This window comes from Oncorhynchus kisutch, unplaced genomic scaffold, assembly GCF_002021735.2.
Source record: "Oncorhynchus kisutch isolate 150728-3 unplaced genomic scaffold, Okis_V2 scaffold942, whole genome shotgun sequence".
In the NCBI taxonomy this organism is placed as follows: domain Eukaryota; kingdom Metazoa; phylum Chordata; class Actinopteri; order Salmoniformes; family Salmonidae; genus Oncorhynchus; species Oncorhynchus kisutch.
In genome coordinates this window covers 5,001-12,500 of record NW_022262887.1, presented here as the reverse complement: position 1 = coordinate 12,500, position 7,500 = coordinate 5,001, and the positions used below count along the sequence as shown (strand labels likewise).

Here is a 7,500-nt window from a genome sequence, read left to right as displayed (position 1 = left end):
TGTAGTGCACTACATCTGACCAGAACCCTATTCCCTATGTAGTGCACTACATCTGACCAGAACCCTATTCCCTATGTAGTGCACTACATCTGACCAGAACCCTATTCCCTATGTAGTGCACTACATCTGACCAGAACCCTATTCCCTATGTAGTGCACTACATCTGACCAGGGTCACCCATGTTAGTGCACTACATCTGACCAGAACCCTATTCCCTATGTAGTGCACTACATCTGACCAGAACCCTATTCCCTATGTAGTGCACTACATCTGACCAGAACCCTATTCCCTATGTAGTGCACTACATCTGACCAGAACCCTATTCCCTATGTAGTGCACTACATCTGACCAGAACCCTATTCCCTATGTAGTGCACTACATCTGACCAGAACCCTATTCCCTATGTAGTGCACTACATCTGACCAGAACCCTATTCCCTATGTAATGCACTACATCTGACCAGAACCCTATTCTATGTAGTGCACTACATCTGACCAGGGTCACCCATGTTAGTGCTTGGTTTTGAATATATCCTGCATTGTGTCTATAAAAAATGTCTACTTGCTAACTTGATACAATACTCAACTTAACTAGGGCCTTCATAACCTTGAACACACAGAAACCTTGACTAGGGCCTTCATAACCTTGAACACACAGAAACCTTGACTAGGGCCTTCATAACCTTGAACACACAGAATCCTTAACTAGGGCCTTCACAACCTTGAACACACAGAATCCTTAACTAGGGCCTTCACAACCTTGAACACACAGAATCCTTAACTAGGGCCTTCACAACCTTGAACACACAGAATCCTTAACTAGGGCCTTCATAACCTTGAACACACAGAAACCTTAACTACGGCCTTCACAACCTTGAACACACAGAATCCTTAACTAGGGCCTTCACAACCTTGAACACACAGAATCCTTAACTGGGTCCTTCACAACCTTGAACACACAGACACCTTGACTAGGGCCTTCACAACCTTGAACACACAGAAACCTTAACTAGGGCCTTCACAACCTTGAACACACAGAATCCTTAACTAGGGCCTTCACAACCTTGAACACACAGAATCCTTAACTAGGGCCTTCATAACCTTGAACACACAGAAACCTTAACTACGGCCTTCACAACCTTGAACACACAGAATCCTTAACTAGGGCCTTCACAACCTTGAACACACAGAATCCTTAACTGGGGCCTTCACAACCTTGAACACACAGACACCTTGACTAGGGCCTTCACAACCTTGAACACACAGAAACCTTAACTAGGGCCTTCACAACCTTGAACACACAGAAACCTTAACTAGGGCCTTCACAACTTCACAACAGAAACCTTTGGTAGCCTAGCTGAACTGAACAGCAGTTGAGTTAACTTACAGTAGGGTACAGGTAGGTTTCTCCCTGCAGGTAATGCTGGTTGTAATGACATCAGCTCTACAACTGCTTTGTCTCTGGGCTGGTACAGTAGAGTGCAGCAGAGGAAAAGTGATATGTGGACTAAAAGTTAGTGTGTGTGAGATTCCTCCCCTCCAGCTGTCTCTGTGTCTCAAATGTCACCCTATATAGTGCCCTAGTTATGACCAAGGCCCAGGGGAACCAAGGGAATAGGGTTTGAAACTAGGCCTTTAACTAGTCGGGCAGCAACCTCGCGGTTCACGTTGCCACATCACTACACACCCTGATTCTCAGTCAGCTACTGGGGGGAGATCATGACAGAAGCTAGGAGTGTGTCAGAGCAATGTATTGGGGGAGTAGCACAGCCGTGAGGAGAGAGAGAGAGACCATTCATGGTTACATTGGAGCAGAAAAAGGCAATGGTAGTCAATGTCTCTGTCTTTCAGTTGTCTTTCTGTGTCTCTGTCTCTCTCTTCTGTGTCTCTGTCTCTCTCTTTCTGTGTCTGTCTCTCTCTTTCTGTGTCTGTCTCTCTCTTTCTGTGTCTCTGTCTCTCTCTTTCTGTGTCTGTCTCTCTCTTTCTGTGTCTGTCTCTCTCTTTCTGTGTCTGTCTCTCTCTTTCTGTGTCTGTCTCTCTCTTTCTGTGTCTGTCTCTCTCTTTCTGTGTCTGTCTCTCTCTTTCTGTGTCTGTCTCTCTCTTTCTGTCTCTGTCTCTCTCTTTCTGTGTCTGTCTCTCTCTTTCTGTCTCTGTCTCTCTCTTTCTGTGTCTGTCTCTCTCTTTCTGTCTCTGTCTCTCTCTTTCTGTGTCTGTCTCTCTCTTTCTGTGTCTGTCTCTCTCTTTCTGTGTCTGTCTCTCTCTTTGTGTCTGTTTCTCTCTTTCTGTGTCTCTGTCTCTCTCTTTCTGTCTCTGTCTCTCTCTTTCTGTGTCTCTGTCTCTCTCTTTCTGTGTCTGTCTCTCTCTTTGTGTCTCTGTCTCTCTCTTTCTGTGTCTGTCTCTCTCTTTCTGTCTCTGTCTCTCTCTTTCTGTGTCTGTCTCTCTCTTTCTGTCTGTCTCTCTCTTTCTGTGTCTGTCTCTCTCTTTCTGTCTCTGTCTCTCTCTTTCTGTGTCTGTCTCTCTCTTTCTGTGTCTGTCTCTCTCTTTCTGTGTCTGTCTCTCTCTTGTGTCTGTTTCTCTCTTTCTGTGTCTCTGTCTCTCTCTTTCTGTCTCTGTCTCTCTCTTTCTGTGTCTCTGTCTCTCTCTTTCTGTGTCTGTCTCTCTCTTTCTGTGTCTGTCTCTCTCTTTGTGTCTGTTTCTCTCTTTCTGTGTCTCTGTCTCTATCTTTCTGTCTCTGTCTCTCTCTTTCTGTGTCTCTGTCTCTCTCTTTCTGTGTCTGTCTCTCTCTTTCTGTGTCTCTGTCTCTCTCTTTCTGTGTCTGTCTCTCTCTTTCTGTCTCTGTCTCTCTCTTTCTGTGTCTGTCTCTCTCTTTCTGTCTGTCTCTCTCTTTCTGTGTCTGTCTCTCTCTTTCTGTCTCTGTCTCTCTCTTTCTGTGTCTGTCTCTCTCTTTCTGTGTCTGTCTCTCTCTTTCTGTGTCTGTCTCTCTCTTTGTGTCTGTTTCTCTCTTTCTGTGTCTCTGTCTCTCTCTTTCTGTCTCTGTCTCTCTCTTTCTGTGTCTCTGTCTCTCTCTTTCTGTGTCTGTCTCTCTCTTTCTGTGTCTGTCTCTCTCTTTGTGTCTGTTTCTCTCTTTCTGTGTCTCTGTCTCTATCTTTCTGTCTCTGTCTCTCTCTTTCTGTGTCTCTGTCTCTCTCTTTCTGTCTCTGTCTCTCTCTTTCTGTCTCTGTCTCTCTCTTTCTGTCTCTGTCTCTCTCTTTCTGTGTCTGTCTCTCTCTTTCTGTGTCTGTCTCTCTCTTTGTGTCTGTTTCTCTCTTTCTGTGTCTCTGTCTCTATCTTTCTGTCTCTGTCTCTCTCTTTCTGTGTCTCTGTCTCTCTCTTTCTGTCTCTGTCTCTCTCTTTCTGTCTCTGTCTCTCTCTTTCTGTCTCTGTCTCTCTCTTTCTGTGTCTGTCTCTCTCTTTCTGTGTCTGTCTCTCTCTTTCTGTGTCTGTCTCTCTCTTCTGTCTCTGTCTCTCTCTTTCTGTGTCTGTCTCTCTCTTTCTGTGTCTGTCTCTCTCTTTCTGTGTCTGTCTCTCTCTTTGTGTCTGTTTCTCTCTTTCTGTGTCTCTGTCTCTCTCTTTCTGTCTCTGTCTCTCTCTTTCTGTCTCTGTCTCTCTCTTTCTGTGTCTCTGTCTCTCTCTTTCTGTGTCTCTGTCTCTCTCTTTCTGTGTCTGTCTCTCTCTTTCTGTGTCTGTCTCTCTCTTTGTGTCTGTTTCTCTCTTTCTGTGTCTCTGTCTCTCTCTTTCTGTGTCTCTGTCTCTCTCTTTCTGTCTCTGTCTCTCTCTTTCTGTGTCTCTGTCTCTCTCTTTCTGTGTCTGTCTCTCTCTTTCTGTGTCTGTCTCTATCTTTCTGTGTCTGTCTCTCTCTTTCTGTGTCTGTATCTCTCTTTCTGTCCTCTGTCTCTCTCTTCCAGTCATCTTTCTGTCTCTCACTTTCTGTGTCTCTGTCTCTCTCTTCCAGTCGTCTTTCTGTCTCTCTCTTTCTGTCTCTGTCTCTCTCTTTCTGTCTCTGTCTCTCTCTTTCAGTCGTCTTTCTGTGTCTCTGCTTTTTATACACACACTCACACACACACACACACACACACACATACACACACACACACACACACACACACACACACACACACACACACACACACACACACACACACACACATTAAGAGAGAGAGTGTGTGTGTGTATGTTGACATTTTCCTTCTCCACATGTCTGGAGGGGCCGTGATGGCTGGTACAGTGTGTCAGTCCTCTAGAGTTAAACTCTCTGCCAACAAACCACTGTTAGTTAAAGGGGCAGTCCGGGATTTCATATTTTTTAAACTTTGAAATGAATGGTAAAAAGCCATTAATTCTTGAAGAATATAATTTATAAACGTCTCTTGAGCTTAGTTCAACCTTCTTAACCTATCAAAACTCCAAATATAAGCTTGTTTTACTCCATTGTTTGTAAACAAACACTGTAGCCTGTAGCTTCAAAATGTTATAAAACTATGATCACGTGGATGGTCAGTCCCTGCATCCAGATCTTTGTCTATGAATCTGAGAGCGGTTCTATTTTTCCTGCCCCGCCTCTCAGCGGTTTACCAAAATAAAGTGGCCATTTTATTGTAGTTTGAATCCCAGATTGCCCCTTTTATAAGGCATTTATCTGTCTCTGTGAGCCAGAGTGTTTTGTCTGTGTTTGAGCAGACGTTCTGTCTGTGAGTGTGTTCCTTTCAGATGAAATAGCTGTGATACTATGGGGACCTAAACTATCAGCAGTCTATCTCCTGTGTGTGTGTGTGTGTGTGACGTGTGGGCGTGTGCTCGTTTCAGATGGTGAACAGCTGGTGTGTGTGAAAGTGTGTTTTGTATCTTGTTGAGTCAAGGGAGGCTGGTGTGTGTGCTTTCAGAAACCAGCTTTCAGAGGTTGGTTTGTGTGTGTAATTCTCTCTCTTTCTCTCTCGTGTGCATCTATGTATGCTTATGCATGTCTCTGTGTGTGTGTCCTCTTTGTGTGGCTACGTGTGTGTGTGTGTGTGTGTGTGTGTGTGTGTGTGTGTGTGTGTGTGTGTGTGTGTGTGTGTGTGTGTGTGTGTGTGTGTGTGTGTGTGTGTGTGTGTGTGTGTGTGTCCAGGTACAGGAGCGGAGAATGCAGAGGAGCGTCTGGTGAACTACCTGTTGAGTCCAGAGCGTTATAACAAACTGATCCGTCCTGCTGTTAACAAGAGCCAGCAGGTTACCATCTCTATACAGGTGTCTCTGTCACAGCTCATTAGTGTGGTGGGTACACACACACACACACACGCACACACACACAAACACAGAGGCATGTGTGCACTATCACACACACACTCACACAGACACAGAGGACCATACACACACATGCCTGAAAACATTTCTATAACACACTGAGCAGAACATTAACATACAGACACTATGTCACCATTTCTATAACACACTGAGCAGAACATATGTCACCATTTCTATAACACACTGAGCAGAACATATGTCACCATTTCTATAACACACTGAGCAGAACATTAACGTACAGACACTATGTCACCATTTCTATAACACACTGAGCAGAACATTAACATACAGACACTGTCACCATTTCTATAACACACTGAGCAGAACATTAACATACAGACACTATGTCACCATTTCTATAACACACTGAGCAGAACATATGTCACCATTTCTATAACACACTGAGCAGAACATATGTCACCATTTCTATAACACACTGAGCAGAACATTAACGTACAGACACTATGTCACCATTTCTATAACACACTGAGCAGAACATTAACATACAGACACTGTCACCATTTCTATAACACACTGAGCAGAACATTAACGTACAGACACTATGTCACCATTTCTATAACACACTGAGCAGAACATTAACGTACAGACACTATGTCACCATTTCTATAACACACTGAGCAGAACATATGTCACCATTTCTATAACACACTGAGCAGAACATTAAGTACAGACACTATGTCACCATTTCTATAACACACTGAGCAGAACATATGTCACCATTTCTATAACACACTGAGCAGAACATTAACATACAGACACTATGTCACCATTTCTATAACACACTGAGCAGAACATATGTCACCATTTCTATAACACACTGAGCAGAACATATGTCACCATTTCTATAACACACTGAGCAGAACATTAACATACAGACACTATGTCACCATTTCTTTGTCTTTCAGAATGAGAGAGAACAGATTATGACCACCAACCTCTGGCTGTTCCAGGTGATGGTCTTTACACTTCCAGCTCTAACAGGCCCCAGTTAACCAACACTGTGGATGACTCCCAAATGCCTCTGTTCCCCTGTATATATTCTCTATATAGTGTGGCACGTTATACCAGTGCCCAGTAGTGCACTATAGGACAGGGCTCTCCAACCCTGTTCCTGGAGAGATACCCTCCTGTAGCTTTTAATTCCAACCCTGTTCCTGGAGAGCTACCCTCCTGTAGCTTTTAATTCCAACCCTGTTCCTGGAGAGAAACCCTCCTGTAGGTTTTAACTCCAACCCTGTTCCTGGAGAGAAACCCTCCTGTAGGTTTTAACTCCAACCCTGTTCCTGGAGAGAAACCCTCCTGTAGGTTTTAACTCCAACCCTGTTCCTGGAGAGATACCCTCCTGTAGGAGTAGCTCTCCAGGAACAGGGTTGGAGTTAAAACCTAAGGACAGTAGCTCTCCAGGAACACGGTTGGAGAGCCCTGCTATATAGGGACTAGGATGCTATTTGGGATGTTCATATTGTAATCACCACATATTATATCATTGTACATTATCTCAGTGTTTGAAATGTTGAGCTGTGTGTGTTTCTGGGTGGTGTAGTTTATGGGTCCCTGTCTGTCTCTGTCTCCAGGAGTGGAATGACTACAGACTGAGATGGGACCCAGAGAAATACGAAGGCATCAAAAAACTACGAATCCCATCTCAACACATCTGGCTTCCTGATATTGTTCTCTACAACAAGTATGTAACGCAGGTGCAGTGTGTGTGTGTGTGTGTCATAATGAAATGTAATCCTATTCACATGTCATACATTTATAGATGTATATGGATTACTGTATTGTTGCAGATGTTTGTGTGTGTTTGTGTGTGTGCCTTTCAGCATGTGTGTGTGTGTGCCTTTCAGCATGTGTGTGTGTGCCTTTCAGCATATGTGTGTGCGTGTGTTTTTCAGCATGTGTGTGTTTGTGTGTGCTTTTCAGCATGTGTGTGTGTGTGTGTGTGTGTGTGTGTGTGTGTGTGTGTGTGTGTGTACCTTTGTTCATGTGTGTATCTGTGTGTGTGTATAAGTCCCTCGTCCTAGTAGAGACATTCTGACATTCTGAATCCACAACGCTCATGTGGAAAATCCACAGCTAAAATAAGCTTTATGTTTCTACGGTGATTTTTAATTGAAATTTAGTGCAGAAATAATGGTCCTGATGTCTCCTCAAGGACCAG

The 7,500-nt window shown here is 43.9% G+C and overlaps 1 pseudogene; it reads left to right on the top strand.

Moving 5' to 3' along the window:
- LOC116363554 (neuronal acetylcholine receptor subunit beta-2-like) overlaps positions 1–7,500 on the top strand; it is a 22,662-nt pseudogene that overhangs the window by 10,306 nt on the left and 4,856 nt on the right.